An 18,213-nucleotide genomic window follows, 5' to 3' on the forward strand; every position below is an offset into this window, starting at 1 on the left:
TAGGTCAGGGCAATAAATTGAAACAAACCCCTGTTAAATCATTTCCCAGCCTGAGTCCTTCACCCACATTCCTTAGGGCATTGGGCCACCATGTGGACGTTTCATTTCCCACCTCAATTTCACACAGAGACACAATTTCCTTTGCACAGATCCATGAACAGCAAAACCTCCCTGTGTCTCTGGTCTGAGCCAGGGCACTCGATTCCAGTGAACCCTTCTCTCCTGCAGTGGCGATGGGCAGACAGAGGGGACGTGGCACCTGCATCCCTGCCAGGGAGATATTGGCTCGGCTCTTTCTTTCTGCTGCTGTTGTTCGTCCATGAAACATCGAGGGTGAAATGCAAGGCTGAGTTCATGCACCAGCCCCCGGAAATATTTCAGTGCCCCAGAGAAATCCTGCCCCCTGCTATTGGAACGATGTGCTGGAGATTTGACTAGGAAAGAGACTGTCTGAATTGTCAGAGTGGGGAATGAACAACATTCTACAGCAATGTCGTTCACACAAACACACTCTCATCCTGCTCCAGCCGGAAGGGAAATGGGCAGGAATTCTCGCTGTTCAGCCAAGGACACACTTACACTGATGCGCAGCCATGAGTGTGCTGGGGAAGCTGGTCTGAGCAAACAACTGGAATGACAATTCAGTGAGAACAGAATCATCATGTAGTGAAACAAATGTATGTTAAGTAGTTGTGCCTGAGTGGTTAAGGCACTAGACTAGAAATCCATTGTGGTTTTCCAGCACAAGTTCAAATCCTGACAACTGTGTTGTTGTTATTGCACTCTTAGTGCCTGGGCATCCACCGTGTGAACTGGCACCAGATCTAGTTTCACTCTATCTACACTTAAAACACTGCTGTGGCACTGCTATAGCTCTCTGGAGCAGACAGTGACTGGAGGGGTTTTCCCATCCCTGTAATAGCTACATTGACAGAACAGTTCTTCCTTTTCTTTAGCACTATCTAGCCAGGGCTTAGGTCACCTTAACTCTATGGGTTGCGGGGCAGATCACACCCTGAGAGACGTCGCTCTGCCAGTTCAGTGCCCAGCGTACACCAGCCCTTAGATTCCTCTTGGTATTTCAATGCAGGCACTGACCTGTGAGAGGAAAACATCAGCTCACAAACACAGAGACTGAATTCCCCACATTTAATCTCGCTGCACTTTCCAGAAAGTCACAAAATTCAATTCATTCTTGCTAGGACAGAGAAAAAATAAGTGACACTAAGTTTTTGGCTTGGTTACATAAAATTAAGTGTTTAATTAATATAGTAAAAAATCTGTACTGATTCCTCTAACTAACACCACAGCGTGAAATAGGAACAGAGACAAATCGTGTCAGTGGCGGCTAATTTCGCAAATGATCTTCCCATTATTAATTGCCACGCTGCCCCCATTGGAGGTCTGGGCATCTCCAGTGTCATTGCTCTGCATTCACCTTCCCCTTAGAATTGTTCTCAGACATTCGCCTTCCTCTGCAGCGTGGGGCACGGGGTCACTTGCTGGAGGATGAATCTATGAATCTATTCCCAAATTTGGAAAATTGTGCAGTTCAGAATGTGAATAGTGACCCCGTCTCCTTCCTGCACCTGCTCTACATTGCTCCCCAGCAGCTTCTCCCCCTGCAGAGTAACCCCAGCACGGCAGTGCAGCCGCCCAGGGTTCAGCAAGGGCCCCTGGCAAGGACAGTGGGTGCAGCTAACAGCCCAGTGTGCCTGGCAGTGAGGCAGTTTAAAAAAGCAACATTCCCCCAGAAGTACAGAGACTGAATTCCCCAACTTTAACATCATGACCCCCTGTAGAAAGCCACACGTGCCAGTTATATTTTCACAGGGAGCTGCAAAAATCAAGTGACACCCATTTTTAAGTTGAGTAAATAAAGTTGAGGAGATAGTTATTAACCTCACAAAAAAAAAGCTCATTTCCCAAACAATCCTCAAAATGTTACCAATTCCCACCCTTCCTCCATAGCAGCTCTGTGCAGTGTAACTGTTCTGTAGGCAGCTTCCCATTAAATGCTGTTGTGGGATATTCCCTGGCCTGGAAATGTATGAACGACAGAATTTGAAGCGCAAACCTGGCTCCCTGCACCAGGCGGGATTTGAGTGTTTTGTCCCTGTCACTTAATGTTTGTCAATAGTACAGATGCCATAGGCAGGACTCCAGGCTCTGCTTGAGGGATCCTGGCACAGGGGCTGGTGGGGGAGAAAGGATTGTAGATTCTGACCTGCCCTCTGGAGAGGAGCTAATAAGTGAAGGGGGCATTTTTAACTTCTCCCCTGCCTCAGTGTCCCCTGGGCTGGAATTGTACATTCCACAGGGCCAAATGAGGGGGTGATGCCATTTGGTTAATGAAAACCAGTGCTCTAGGTGAGGTTTGAACTCACAACCTCAGCATAGCTCCTCTCAGCACTGCCCTAAAAGTACTGCACGCTAACCAATTGTGCCACTGGAGCACCTGTTAATTGTGATTCTCCCTAGGTTGATAAAGGCGAGCAGTGACCCCAAAACATTCTCAGTGGGGTTGAGAGCAGGTAGCGACAAGTGTTGTACTTGGTGGGGTGGATTCTTCTTAAGGCTTCCAGGCACCATTTCACCCTTTTGTTCGTCCCTGTGTAATAACAGAGCTGATTAAGACTCACTGTAGAGACTTGCTGCAGACCAACAGATCTGAAATCACTGATCACCAGGTCTAAGCATTAGTCCTGCTTTGGGACAGTGTCTCTCATCCAACAAACTACCCAGTCTGCGCTAGCAGTGAGGCTCCCACACTAACAGCTGAAATCAGGGAGAGCTGTGCATGAAGTGCAGGGCCCCAGGGATGCCTGAATGGGGGGAACAACACCCCAGAACTTTTAAAAATGGGAGGGCTCTGCCTTGCCACTTTGTAGTGACCGTAAGGGCAAGTGAGGGGGGAGGGGGCGGAGAGCAGTGAGCAGGAGGTGGGGTCTTGGGGGGAAGAGGCTGCACAGGAGCGAGGCCTTTGGGAGAAGGGGTGGTGCAGGGGCGTGGCCTCGAGTGGAAGGGGTGGAGCTACTATTCAGGCTCTGGTGGCCACTACTTTTAGGGAGCCTGTTCCGCTCCTGGTGGGACCACAAGACGTCCCAGAGCAGAGAGGGGCCAGCAGAGCGGTGACGGTGGAACGGCAAGTGGCCGGCAATGTGGCCAGACAGTGGAGGGAGAAAGGGGCTTTCTCCCCGGGAGGTGAAAGGTGAACTCTGGGTTTTCAGTGACCCAGGACAGCAGCTGTGGGTGAGGTGCAGTGAAGGGAGGGGCACATCCACAGACCTTTTGGTATCTGGATTTAAGAGCCAGAGGCAAAAGGCCACTGCTCAGCGGGCTGTGGGTGGGTGTTTTGCTCATAGTGTTGTGTTATGAATCCTCATTGTGGTGTTTTCCCAAGTTAATACGAGGTGAGTTTCCTCCTTTTTCTTAAAGTTTCTTTTCTACACTCAGTGTGTGTGAGTGGGGAAAGTATCGCCTCTTAGAGGCACCCAGTGGCCAGGGTTAGTTTCCCCAGGTTACTGGGTGGGGGCTTAAGCAGATTGTGTGTTGTATTGTTGAAGAGGAGCCCCAAGCACCCAGACAGGGAATTGTAACTTCAACCTTCAGAGTAAGAGCCAGAGGTGCTGCCAGCTGAGCTAGCCAGGCCGCCTAAAAGTATTAACCCCTTTCACCGCAAGAGCAAACACCGGGTACTTCTGTGCTTCTCAGCAGCTGGGAAAGAGCCTCTTGGGGGAAATCCTCCCCTCCTCTTGCCCCACCCTCAGTTGCTCTGTGGCTTTTAAGCCTTCCGTTGGAGCTGTCAGCACCAGCTGCCTCTGCTCCAGATGCCCAGAGGAGGAGAGGTGTGCTGGGGTCCAGCCTGGGACTCTTCCTCCCTCCTGCCTATCCATGACTATTAAACCTGGGCAAGAGGAAGAGGGTGGCAACTGGACTGTCGACGTGCTCTCTTTCACATAAATCAGTGTGACTCCTGGCCTATCCCTGCAGAAAGGTGTACCGCATCTGTGTCTGGTGCAAGCTCAGATCAGAGGAATTGGAGGCTACCTCCTGCCCTCCACTGGTTCCACTATGGAGAGACATGTCCTCTAAACCGACCTCACTACAAACCTGCACCAGGGAGTGGTCATCATAGAAGAGTTTCCTCTGACAGTTGGGAAAATGGGACCAGCGGTACTCAGGCCGTCTGACACAATTAAAATCCACCCCCTACACCAAACACTGTGTAGTCCAGAGGAAGGGAGCCAGTTCCTTTCACACTTTAGCTGGGGACCATAAACACTAATCTAGCGGTAACAAGTGCCATGGAGCACTGCAAATGTGAAGAACAAGACTGCAACCTCATCATTCTTCCCTGGCCAGGAGGGCCAGAAAGACAGGCCCTTCCTCCAATCACCCTCTGCCCATCAAGCCACCCTAAAGCTGTTACTGTGCATTTCCTGAATGCACACCATGTCCAAGTCCAGCTTCTCCAAGTCACTGAACATCCTACAATCTCCTCCTGGGCCCTCCAATCCCTGCCACGTTCCACGTGGACACTTTTACAGATGCCCCTTCCCCAGTACTGCCCTTGCTCAGCTGTGGAGAGGAGCTTTTGTCCCCAGTCCCTGCCCCCTCTGGCACCATCTCCAAGGGCCATCCTGCCTCACTCTCTTCCCACCATATTGGGTCAACCAATAAGTCGCATGGGAAATACAGCTCCCGTCTCTGATTTTAAAAGGTCAGGAAGGCCAACTGGGGCAGAAGTCCATGCTCCATTGTCTTGCTGGGGATCTCAAAATCAGGGATTCACCTCAGGTAAAGGTGCTGCTGCGCTCCCAGAAAACAAGCCACCACTGCACAAAGAAAGACAAAAGGGCTGTTAAAGCTGAGGATTGAATCAGGGACCTTTAGGTTGTCATGCTAATGCTTACCCAGCTGAGCTACTTTGGCACCTGCATGATGCTATTTTGGCCTGCTGCTTCTCTGTCTGGGAAGTTTTTGTCAGCCATGGCCATGGTGCACAAAAAGGATGTCATTGTGAGTGGCCCATGAAGACAAGACTCGCTTTTGCTTGCCTTGCTCAGCTTGACTTGCTTCCTCACCCCATTCTTGCCTTAGTTCCTGGGTTGACCTGGTGGCAGAAAGGGACTGGGGGCCAGTGGTGTGGGAAGGAAGTTGAGCTGGACCATGAGCTAGACTAGAGCCTGGCGGTGAGAGTCTGGCCACCATTTGCCGCCCCACACTTTTGTCCTGGCTTCCCCCACTGGACGTCATTTAGGAAGGGAAGTGGGGCTTCTACCTCCCCTCCCCGATTTTCACATCACAGAGGAGCACAAACAGGAAAACAAATGGCTGCTCCATACTTCTCCCACGAGAGGAACCAGACGACCTTAGCTGTGGTGAGTAAGAAGTGTCTGCTGGGTGACTGGGCCTGTCCTCGAGGAGCTGGAACAGCAGCTGACACCTCCCCCTTGGCTCCAGGCTGTGATAAATGCCCATTGCCTGGCTGCGTGGGTGAATGCTGCTCTGGGCTCTGGAGAAAGTCTGTATTGGTCTGTCAACCCCCCATCTTCACTGAGCCAGTCTGGTAAGGTCTCAAGTGCCCCCTCCGGCCTGGCAGCTGAGAGTCTGTGCAGACATCAACCCCCCTGCCAGCCCCACAGGCAGCAGCAGCGCCAGCCCCCCAGCACCACAGGGGCACTCAATGCACTTCCTGTGGGGAAATGGCTCCTTAGTGTCCAGCTGCTAGAGTGAGAGCCAGGAGAGAGCAGTGTCTGGCTCACCTTGGGGGAGAGAAGAGACCTGATGAGAGCTGATCTTCAGTCTCCCCAGCAATGCTGGTCAGTTTTCTTGCCACTGTAATAGTCAGTGCTTCCCTTCAGGGCTGGCCCTAGAGGGTGCAGGACCTGGGACAAATCCCCCCCTTTCTGCCCTTCCCCACTCCACCCCTTCCCCCAAGTCCCACCCCTTCCTGCCCTGCATCTTCCTGCTCCATTCCTCTCCCTCCTCTTCCTGCACCCCACTGAACAGCTGATCACTGGCAGGGGGAGGTGTTGAAGGGGAAGAGCAGGAGCTTGTCCACAAGGCCCGAAGCAGGGGCAGAGCTGGCTGCCAGTGGGTGCTGAGCCTTTTCCCCCTGTTGGTTCTGCAGCCCCGTAGCACCCCTGCATTCACTGACTCGGCTCCTTTCACGCTCTAAAGAGAGGAGCAGAACCAGGGCTATGGCTGATCTATGGGGCACCAGGTGAGTGGCAGAGACTTCAGGTGCTGAGAGTTTGCCTGACAGCTCAGGGACACAGTGTGAGGTGGTGTCCCAGGCATCTCTATGAAAGGGGCAGAGCAGGATTTACTTGGGGTGGGGAGAGAATTGAGAGCATCAGTTTGTATAAAGGTATTGCCTGGGTGAGAGGCTGTAAACCTACAGAGGGGAATACTATTAGATTTATCAATTCTAACACTTCACCACTCAGCCATCACAGCTGTGAGCATAATAAGGCTTCAATACCACAGAATAAATAATCACGATGACCAGGCTTGAAGATTTCCCACAGCAAACCTGGCTCCCAAAGCACAGAGGGGAGGGATTTGGGGTTTGTTCTCTTTGCTTAGCCATGTGCAGTTGCACAGAGAGAGCTTTTAAAAGTCTTCCGTCCCACAGAGTAGGAATAGGAAATGATTCTCAACTTGAAGCCTGATGTGAATGAGAATGTCTGGACCAAGGGGACAGGGACTGGCCTTTGCTAGAGAAACCACTGTCAAGTTTTAGCAGATTAGGACAAGTCAGCAAATAAAAACAACCTCAGGTATCAGTAACTGCTACAGGTTGCAAATTCCTACATGCAGCAGTTTCTGGCACTACACCTGTGCAGCTCTGCTCCCTGACTCTTCTTGGGCTCCTGCTCTCTCCTTAGCTCTGCCTCACTCTGGCCCAGACAGTTGCAGATCACACAGAGGATGGGACTCCCTCATTTGATTGCTTGGCCTGTCAGTCCAGCTAACTTGGAGCTTTAGCCTCTCCCCATTGTCCCTGGGGACTGTCAGTCTCAGGGTCCTGATTTCCCATTGGCCCTTCCCCCTTCTATTCGGACTGGGAACTAGCTAACCAACCCACCCCCCACCAAGTTATAATAAAGGGCCAAGAGCAGCCCCGTTACACAAACCAGCCCTGTGAGGGTCACCGATGGGCAGAGAAGGCCACATAAGCTGGTCCCATGATGTAACAGTCAGCAACCAGGATTCTGAATCCTGCAATCTGAGTTCAAATCTCAGTCAGACCTTGTGCTGGTTTGCAGTAAAGCCCTGGAGCTCAAAGTGCTCCTCTTTCCTGTCTCCAGTTGTGCAAGAGTGAGTCTTTTCCCTGCTGCTGGGTGACTCACACCACTGGAGCCAGGTCTTTGGTCAGGATGGCTGCAATGGGTTGGGGCTCCAGAACTTGCCACCCTGGCTACTGCTGTCTGCAGTCCTGCAGTTTGACTTGATGGTTGGGATTCTTGCTGCTTCACCTAATGCCCACAAGTTTGGCCCTTGTGCTTCCCACCACACTTTTCCTCTGACCCACATGGCGCTTGAAGAAAGGAGTGCCAGGGCTGGGATTAATAGTCAGGGCTTGGCAGGAGGGAGGAAGAGTCCTAGGCTGGAGCCCCACACACCTTCCCTCCTCCAGGCACCTAGAGCAGAGGCAGCACAGCTCTGTTCGCTGCATACCTGAGCAGAGTAGGTGAGTTCATGTAAATACAGTCTGGTCCCAAAGCCTCACCCTAACCCTGGCTTGTCACTAGCTGTCAGGGGAGAGCTCATTCACACCTTGCTTACAAATCATAATTTTACATTATAAGGTTGGCCAACATTGCCAAAACCAATGCACCAACATTGTTAGCAAACACAACAGCTGGTGCCTTCCCTCCCCAGCTCTGCCAGGGGACTGGGGAATGGCCGTTCCCTTGGGGGGCGGGGCGCTGCCTCCCCTTCCCAGCTCTGTGAGGGGACTGGGGAGCAGCCATTCCAGCGGGGGCCGGGCGCTGGGTTCCCTCCTGTCATAAACAGATGGTTAAGGGTTAATGTCTCTTTTACCTGTAAAGGGTTAAGAAGCTCAGTGAACCTGGCTGACACCTGACCAGAGGACCAATCTGGGGAGAAGATACTTTCAAATCTCGGTGGAGGAAAGTCTTTGTTGTGCTGTTTGTTTTGTTCTTTGTTCGCTCTTGGGGCTAAGAGGGACCAGACGTGCAACCAGGTTTTCTCCAATCTTTCTGAATCAGTCTTTCATGTTTCAAAGTAGTAGGTATAGCCAGGAAACGTGGATGAATCTTATGTTTGTTTTCTTTACTTGTAAATGTGTCTTTTGCTGGAAGGATTTTTACCTCTGTTTGCTGTAACTTTGAATCTCAGGCTAAGCGAGGCGGGGAGGTCCCTCTAGGCTATATAAATCTGAATACCCTGTAAAACATTTTCCATCCTGATTTTACAGAGATAATTTTTACCTTTTCTTTCTTTAATTAAAAGCTTTCTATTTTAAGAACCTGATTGATTTTTTTCCTTGTTTTAAGACCCAAGGGGATTGGGTCTGAACGCACCAGAGATTGGTGTGGTGTAAAGGACGGGGGGGGGAGGTTAATTCCTCTTTGTTTTAAGATCCAAGGAGTTTGGATCAGTGTAGCCTCTCAGGGTAACCCAGGGAGGGGAAAGTCTCGGGGGAAAAAGAGGGGAGGGAAGGCTAATTTCTCCTTGTGTTCAGATCCAAGGGGTTTGAGTCTTGGATTCCCCAGGGAAGGCTTTGGGGGAACAGGAAGTGTGCCAAACACTATATTTTTAGCTGGTGGCAGCATACCAAATTTAAGCTGGTAATAAAGATTAAAAGTGATCATGCAGGTCCCCACTTTTTGGACGTTAAATTTCAAAGTGGGGAAAAAACCTTGATACCCCGCCAGAATGGACCTTGCCTGGGCGGACTCGCTGTGGGAAGCGCACGGAGGGTCAGAGGATGCTGAATGCTCCAAGGAGAGACCCAGGAGGTAAAGACTTGTGAGCCTCTTGCCCTAAAAACTTCTGCTCCAAGGGAGAGGAGGCTCCTCAAAGTCCTGACTGGTTTTGTGGGGAGCAGTTCCAGAGCATTGCCCATGGTCTCCGTGACAACTGGTGGCAGAGGTGGGATATACTGCACCCCATGAATGGCGCTGCTTGCAGTAAGTGACTGGGGAGCAGTAAAACAAAGGAGGGATAATGAGAACCAGGCGTGCTGAAGGCTCAGAGAGGGACAGTTTCAGGGAGCGGTTAACCTCTGGGAGTGTGTGACCAGCGAGAAGGACTGTTGGAGTAACAGGGTCCCCCTGAGGACTGCAGCCAGCAGTCTCAGGGGCGGAGGAGCTTGCCGCTTGCCCTGGGAGAGAGGATTTTTGCAGTAGCAGGTTCCCCTGGGGATGGCAGCTCGACCCTGGCAAAGAGGTGGTGACCACGAGAAGGGGCTGCCACACCAGGTGTTCTTCCTGGAAACCATGGCGGAGCCAAGAGCACACAGGCCTGTCAGTCCAGAGCCACTTGGGAATGGTGAAGTGATGGCCTATCACCATCTCCTTGAGAAGGACATTGTGATCCTGTGTACAAAGAGGGTTACGCACGGGGAAGTTCACCAAGGCACAGTTAATCATGAGTGGGAAGAGAAGGACACGTCTGAGGAGCAGATTCCTGACCAAGATGGGGCTACAAAAGTAGCTGGGAGCAGTTGGAGCAGCAGCCAGACATCCCCGAGAGTCTGGTCTCCAAACAGATGATGGTTTTCACGATCAGATTCCCCATCAGGGGATCGAAGACATATGGGATGGGAGCAGAGCCTGAGAGTGCAAGAGGATCGTGAGAGCAAGAGCCTGAGGAAAAGCTGCAGGAGAAGCAGCACCAGCATGGACTGGGATGGTGGAGCAGAGAGACATAGGGGGCTGCCCAAGGGTCAGTGGGGAAACATGCATGGGGTGGCAAGACCCTGGGACAGAGAGAACTGTGGTGGTGCAGCCGCAGATGCTGAGGGGCTGTGGGACCTGGGTGAAGGTCCCCAGGGTGAAGCCCCCCGTCCTGCATATGGCCTGGATCCATGTGCAGACCCAGGAGGGGTCTGGCTGGCTGGTCATTGGGGTTCTCCAGGATATTGGCTGGGAGGCCCTGTTGGGGGGTGACTGTGTCTCTTTGGGACAGGATCCAGGCCCTGCTCCTGTAACGGCCAAGGATTTGAATTCAAATCCAGGGAACCAATTGGGTAAGACGGAAATGATCTGTGAAAATGCAAATGACGTGGCTGGCAGGGGGGAGGGGCTGCTGGGCTCAGGATACCTGCCTACCTGTAACCAGCCACCTGGGGCTGAGTGGGAGGGAGAGATGCTCCCCACCCCCCTGCACACCGGAGAGGGGGCTCACGCTGGCTCTGAGGCTGTGACTAAAGCAAGGAGCTCGCTGCCTGCCCCCACTCGAACCGCCACTCCCCAGACCCCTCCCACAGCTGGGGAGGGAAGCCAGCGCCCTGCCCCCGCTCGAGCGGCCACACCCCACGCCTCTCCCAGAGCTGGGGAGGGAGGCCAGTGCCCCGTCCTCACTTGAACGGCCACTCCCCAGTCCCCATCCAAAGCTGGGGTAGGAAGCTAGCACCCCGCCCTTGCTGGAACCGCCACTCCTCAGTCCCCTGTCAGAGCTGGGAAGGGAACCTAGTGCCCTGCCTCCGCAGGAAAGACTGTGTCCCAGTCCCCTCTCAGAGCTGGGGAGGGGAGGTAGCACCCTGCCCCCGCAGGAACGGCCGCTCCCGTCGCCTTGCACAGCTGGGGAGGAAACCCAGTGCCCCAACCCCACAGTAACGGCTGCTCCCCACTCCCGTCGCAGAGCCGGGGAGACAACCAAGCGCCCTGCCCCTGCTAATACTGCCGCTGCCCAGTCCTCTGGCAGAGCTAGGGAGGGATGGCAGCACCTTACTCCCGCAGGAACGGTCGCTTTACATTCCCCTTGCAGACCTGGAGAGGGAAGGCAGGGCCCCCCCCCCGTTGGAACAGCCGCTCCCCAATCTCCTGGCAGAGGTGGGAAGTAAAGCAGCGGCCCGTCCCCGCTGGAATGGTGTCTCCACTGTCCCTTCGCAGAGGTGGCGAGGGAAGGCAGCGCCCCGCCCCCGCAGGAACGGCCGCTCCCCAGTTCCCTGGCAGAGCTGGGAGGGAACCCAGCGCCCCACCCTCGCAGGAACGGCCACTTCACATTCCCCTTGCAGACCTGGAGAGGGAAGGCAGCGCCCCTCCCCCGCAGGTTTGCACACAGGCCATGGCCATGGCCGGGAGCGCAGCGCGGAAGCTGCTCCTGCCCTGCAGCCTGCAGGGCAGCGCAGTGGGGCTGGGGGCAGCAGGGAGCAGGCAGGGCCCAAGGGGCAGGGGGCGGAGACACAAGTGGGGTGGACACGCTCCTGTCAGGAGCTGCCTGATTCACCCCCTGCCCGGGAGCTGCCGGAGGGGCCCGGATCATGGGTCGGCTGCAGAGCTCGGAGCCCAAGCTGGGCCCAGGAGTAAGAGGATGGAGGAGCTGGGGGTGTAGCAGAGGTTGGAGCCGAGAATTGGTTGGAGATGGGGTTGTACCACTTCTGCTTGCTGGCAGGGGGGGCCCTCCGGCTTATTTTTTTTTGCTCCGCCCCCCACATCCCAATATTTCATCTTGACATCTGGTCACCCTAGCCTGATATGAAGGAGGATGTCTGGACCAAGGGGCCAGGGACTGGCCTTTGCTAGAGAAACCACTGTCAAGTTTTAGCCACTTAGGACAAGTCAGCAAATAAGAACAACTTCAGGTATCAGTAACTGCTACAGGTTGCAAATTCCTACATGCAGCAGTTTCTGGTACTACACCTGCGCAGCTCTGCTCCCCGGCTCTTCTTGGTCTCCTGCTCTCTCCTTAGCTCTGCTCCACTCTCGCCCAGGCAGTTCCAGCTCACATGGAGGATGGGACCACCTGGCCTGGTGACTCCCTCATTACACTGCCTGGCCTGTCAGTGCCGCTAACTTGGAGCTTTGGCCTCTCCTCATTGTCCCTGGGGACTGTCAGTCTCAGGGTTCTGATTTCCCATTGATCCTTCCCCCTTCTATTGGTGCTGGGAACTAGCCAACCAACCCCCTCCCACACACACTAAGTTTTAATAAAGGGCCAAGAGCCCCCTTACACAAGCCAGACCCATGAGGGTCACCGATGTGCAGAGAAGACAGCACAAGCTGGTCCCATGGTGTAATGGGCAGCACTCAGGGCTCACATGGCGCTTGAAGAAAGGAGTGCCAGGGCTGGGATTAATAGTCAGGGCTTGGCAGGAGGGAGGAAGAGTCTCAGGCTGGAGCCTCACACACCTTCCCTCCTGCGGGCACCTAGATCAGAGGCAGCCCAGCTCTGTCCGCTGGATACCTCGGCAGAATAGGTGAGTTCATGTAAATACAGTCTGGTCCCAAAGCCTCCTCCCAACCCTGGTCATCAGTAGCTGTCAGGGGAGAGCTCATTCACACCTCGCTTACAAATCATCATTTGAAATTCTAAGTGTAACCCTTCTGCCCCTCTGAGTTGGCAGCAACAAGGGCCGGGTTCAGTATCCAGGGGTTCCGTTTCAATAACCCAATGCCAAACCAGCTCGAGCCCCCACCCAGTGACCTGGGAAAATCTTACACACACCCCTAGGCGCCTCAAAGAGGCAATGCTTCCCCTCTCGCAAGCACAGAGTCTCGGTGTAGCAGAAAAGATTTAATACATGAGATAAACAACAAACACTAAATTGGGAAAAACACCTCAACTAGAGTTCATAGACCAAAGCGTGAGCAAAGACCCACCCCAGGAAATTGGGCTGTGTCCTCTTTCCTGGGCTCTTGAGTCCAGCAACCCCCAAATCACCCACAGTCCCAAAAGTCTCTGTCCTGGGTCAGTGCAGCCCCAAAGTTCGAGAGTCTATCTGCAGAGGTCTCCCCCCCCCAGCCTGGTAGAAAGGGGCACCTTACGTGGTCCGGGGCCAACTGCCCTGCCTCTCCGTGGGTTCTGCTCCTGCCTTCTCCACGAACTGCTCCGCTTTACCAGCCGCTCCACTCTGCTCCTCCAGCCGTCCTCAGAAACTGCTCCGCTCCGCCAGCTGCTCTGCTCCACCAGCTGTCCTGTGAGCTGCTCCAGTTGTCCCTGCAAACTGCTCTGCTCGGCTCTGCTCGCTCTGTGGGCCGCTCCACCCGTCTCACAGCTACTCCGCTCTGCCAGCCGCTCCGCTGCCACCAGCTGTCCCGTGATCCACTCCAGCCGTCCCCACAACTGCTCCACTCCACCAGCAGCTCTGTTCCACAGTATAGCTTTGGGCTCCCCACTAGTTAGCACAGTACTCAGTGCTCTCAGCTCAGTGATTTTAGCTTTTTAGTGATTTTCAGCTCTTAGTGATTCCAGCTCATAGTAGGGGAGCCCCAGTGCTAGTGCACCATTAGCCAAAAGTGAGTTCAGCTCAGTAACCTGTATCTGGATTCATAAGGGAATAAAAAATCAACTCTGACATTCCACAGTGGAGAGACTAGAACTGGTGCTTCTGACTCCACAAAGAGACTGCACCACCAGGCACACATACCTATCCCACCCACACACACTCTCAATTCTCTGGGTTTTGGAACCCATGTCCCTTGTCTAGCAAGTACCATCCAACTGAGGGTGAGCAATTTGTCACCAAGCAGTCCCACAGCTTTGCCGTCTGGGATAGGGTAGGCGTGCCTATGCAAATACACTCTCTGAAATTCTTTCCACCAGATGTCAGTGTAGAGCTTATCCTGACTCTGCTTACATCCTCCCCCCAGCCAAGAATTTGTCATCCCGACAAATCACATTCCCTACTATACCAACTTATAGGTCCCCTCCAAAAGGCATTAGATAGCCCACTTTAGCTTTCACAAACCTGTGTGCTAAATGTATAGGCTCCTCACTAATCACCCCAGGTGCATCATAAGTTAACCATTTCACTGGTCTTATTACCCTGTCTCGCCTATTGAGAATCTCTGTTGCTATGGTAGAGGGGACATCCTCTTGAGTGACGGATGGGGAGGTTTCCTGTGAGTTCCCCTCGGGTACTGGCATAGGCCCCTGCATTTCTAGTTCTAACAGTGGAGGGTCGCAGGTGCTCTGGACATCCTCCATCTGTATGTCACCACTGTCCAATAGTCTGTGTAAATCATTACACGGGGGTCCCACCAGTGGCTCAGGGATGTCAGGAATGGGACTAAATACTTCTGCCATAGGGTTTAGGGCGGAAGAGGATGTGCTCTCTTCTGATTCAGCGGATCGAGACTGAAATCTTGTCTTCATCCCAGGATACACCATGGTTGTGTCTTCCTCCTCAGACTCACTTTCAGATGTGCTGAGTAGGGGTAGGTTAGCTGCAGGGAGCCGGCTGTCCACGTTGGAAGGCAGCTTTGGCACAGCACCTTCGTTCTGCCCAGTTGCCCGGTTGTGGCCAATCTCATAAGGGCTGCCTACCAATTCCCCCACAGGGAGCAAAAGGTTTCTGTGCATGGTCTTGGTCTGCCCTGTACCCTCTTCAGGTTTGATCTTATAAACCGGCAGGTCTCCTAGCTTTTCCATCACTAGGTAAGGTATTGCCTTCCACCTGTCAGCTATCTTGTGTTTGCCAGCAATACCCAAATTTCGCAGCAGGACTCTGTCCCCTGGCTGGAGCTCTTGCAGACGTACCCTAGCATCATATCGATGTTTGTTGCGGCCTGCATTCTTCTGAGCTGCAGATGTAGCTAAGTGATAAGCATCCCGCAGCTTTTCTCGTAGTTGGGATAGATATTGCTGGTGAGTGTCATAGCTATCTCCATCCTCGGATACACCAAAGCACAGGTCTATGGGTAATCTTGGTTCTCGCCCAAACATTAAGAGATATGGGGTGACTCCCGTAGCGTCGTTCTTTGTGGCGTTGTAAGCGTGCACTAGAAATGCGACATGTTGGCTCCAGGTTGCCTTCTGCTCTGGCCACAAAGTCCCTAACATATCTAACAGGGTTCGGTTGAACCTCTCTGGCTGAGGATCACCCTGTGGGTGATAAGGCGTTGTCCTTGACTTTTTAATTCCTGCTATCCTCAGCACCTCCTTCAGAAGGTGACTCTCAAAGTCTCGTCCCTGATCCGAATGTATCCGGGCTGGGAATCCATAAACTGAGAAATATTTTTCCCACAGTACTCGAGCGATGGTAGTGGCCTTCTGATCACGTGTGGGGTATGCCTGCGCATATCGCGTATAATGGTCGGTCACTACTAGAATGTTCCCAATATTCCTCTTGTCTACTTCTAAGGACAAGAAATCAATGCAAACCAGCTCCAGAGGTTTGTTGCTGGTGATGTTCTTCAGATATGCGGCCCTTGTGGGCAGAGTTTTCCTTTGAACACATCGAGCGCAGGTGTCACATTTTCTGCGAACATCTTCGGCCATCCGAGGCCAATAGAACCTACTACGGATAAGTTCCAGGGTCCTCTCCATCCCTAAATGTCCAAAATCATCATGCAGGGCCCTCATGGCCAGGGCTCTGTACTCTTTTGGCAGCACTAGTTGATTCCGTTGCTTTTGTAGAGGGTCTGTGGTCACGCGGTGTAGCACTCCCTGAATCAGTTTCAGTTTGGTCCATTCTCTCAATAGTAGTTTACCCTCTGGGGTAGGTGGGACAACCTCATCTGGGCCTCGCCCCTCTCTTTTGGCAAGTAGTGTATCACAAATGTCAATATCTTGCAGCTGGGCTTCCTGCCAGTCAGCCACATTGAGCATGGGCAAGGGAGATTGGTCCAAAGCAATATAGTTCACTGAAGCAGAAGGCACGCATTCAGGGGGCAGGCCCAAAGCTTCAGCAACACATCCATGAAGGCTCTCAGGGGCCTCCGGCTCTCGGCGACTCACACTGCAGATAGCTCACACGCCATCCGTGGGTATCACAGCAACGTCAGGTGCCTGCAGACGTCTGGACAAGGCATCTGCATCTACATTGCTCCTCCCTGATCGGTATTGAATGCTGAACTCATAGCTAGCCAAGGCAGACACCCATCTCTGGCCTGTAGCATCCAATTTAGCACTTGTTAACACATAGGTCAGTGGGTTGTTGTCTGTCCACACCTGGAACTGAGCACTGTACAAGTAGTCTCGAAATTTCTCAGTGATGGCCCATTTCAAGGCCAAGAACTCCAGCTTGTGGATGGGGTAGCGAGTTTCACTGTCAGACAGTCCTCGGCTGGCATAGGCTACCGGTTTGCATTTGCCTTCCACTTCCTGATACAGTACTGCTCCCAGACCCTCCAAACTGGCATCAGTATGCAGGATAAACGGTTTTCTTGGGTCAGCAAAGACTAGGATGGGAGCATGAGTTAAGCGAGTAATGATTTCCCGAAAAGCTCTCTCACATCTTTCATCCCACCGCGGCCCAAATGGTTCGAAGGGGCCATAGTGTCTCTGCAAAGGAGGCTTTGGAGGCCTCCGCTTATTCTGGGTCTTAGATTTGTTCTTGTTGGACTGGTATCCCCTGGTAAGATCATTCAGAGGTTTTACAATCGTAGCATAGTTCTTCACAAATCTGCGGTAGTAGCCACTAAATCCAAGAAACGTCTTGAGTTCTCTGTAGTTAATGGGACGTGGCCAGGTAGTGAGTGCTTCTATTTTATCGGGGTCAGTACTCACACCCTCTTGGGACACGATGTGACCTACATACTTCACTGAGGTTTGGCAGAACTGGCATTTATCAATTGAAAGCTTCAAACCGTATGCCTCCAACCTATTGAGCACTTTAAGAAGTCTTTCTTCATGTTCCTCCAGGGTTCTTCCAAACACAATCAGGTCATCCAAGTAAACTAACACCTGCAGTAAATTCATGTCTCCCACGACTTTTTCCATAAGTCGTTGAAATGTGGCAGGGGCCCTAGAAATCCCTTGTGGCATGCGTTCCAACTGGTAGAACCCTAACGGGCAGATGAAGGCTGTCTTCTCCTTATCCTCTTCTCCCAGAGGGATCTGGTAGTATCCACTCCGAAGATCCAACACAGAGAACCACTGACTACCCAGCAAACAGTCCAAGGCATCTTGTACTCGAGGCATGGTGTATTGATCAACTGTAGTGCGCCTGTTTAGGGTGTGGTAGTCAATACACATCCGGATTTTTCCACTCTTCTTACGAATGACCACAATGGGTGAGGCATAGGGGCTTCGTGACTCTGTGATGATACCATTCGCGATCAGCTCTTGAAGATAATGGCGCACGTCTTCCATCTCAGAGAGGGCAATCCTCCTAGACCTCTCCCTGAAGGGTCGGGGATCTTGTAGCCTGATATGGTGTTCCACTCCCTTTGCACATCCCACGTCCCACTCATGTAGTGAGAACACCTTGGATCTCTCGCAAAGCTTCTTCCTCAGGCGATCCTTCCACTCCTCAGACAGCGGTGAGTCCCCGAAGTCAAACTTCGCAGGATCTATCATTGGAACTTCAGCTTCACACTGGGGTCTCACAACGCTTTCAGGCTCAAAAATGTCTGCAATCTTCTGCCCTGGTTTTACAAACACATCACGGCATGTTTCATTAGCAACCATTATCGTCACCTCCTCCTGGGCTTCAGCAGGTAGGGTTATGATTCCACTGAGAACCAGCACTCCTTCTGGGAGCCCTCCCTTGGTTGGCTGCTCCACCACAGCTAATGTTCCCTTACTGCCTTTTAGGCAGGTACTCCTGACAATCACCTCCTTTTCTGACATGGCAGGCACCACTAAAGGGACCGGGCCCGCATACCTCAGTGCTCTTACTGGCAAATCAGGCATCACTTTTCTTGTGTCCTCAATTTTTCTGTATGCCGTGGCACAGTGTGTATGTATCACCAAGGTGTTCAGATATTGGTCTCCTGCTTGCTGTCTGCAGTAATCGGCCAGTATCCTAAAGAGGCTGGAGTTGGTCCCTATTAGCACAGACACATCAGAGGCTCCTTTGGAGTCAGGGCATATTAAAGCAGCAGTGTCCACCTCCTGTCTTACCCCAGCAATCTCTTCTGGGAATTCCAGGTGTACTATGACATAGCCCTGATAAGGGTATTCATCCATGCTGAGGCCACATAGGCCAAGCCCTGTCAGGGGCTGTATAGGCAGATGCCCACTGGTAGAAAGACTGGAATATGATAGTCACCTGGGATCCAGTGTCAAGCACTGCTCTACATTCTGTCCCTTCAACCTTTACAGTGACCTCCGCTCGGGGTCCTA

General features: G+C 52.7%; 1 non-coding gene across 1 annotated transcript; it reads right to left on the reverse strand.

The window, feature by feature from the left end:
* Positions 1-2,362: 2,362 nt before the first annotated feature.
* On the reverse strand, positions 2,363-2,456 carry TRNAK-UUU. Its single transcript has 2 exons — positions 2,419-2,456; positions 2,363-2,398 (listed from the first exon to the last, which is right to left on the reverse strand). It is a non-coding gene; the product is annotated as a tRNA-Lys (tRNA).
* Positions 2,457-18,213: the final 15,757 nt, after the last annotated feature.

This window comes from Gopherus evgoodei, chromosome 11 (genome assembly GCF_007399415.2).
Source record: "Gopherus evgoodei ecotype Sinaloan lineage chromosome 11, rGopEvg1_v1.p, whole genome shotgun sequence".
In the NCBI taxonomy this organism is placed as follows: domain Eukaryota; kingdom Metazoa; phylum Chordata; order Testudines; family Testudinidae; genus Gopherus; species Gopherus evgoodei.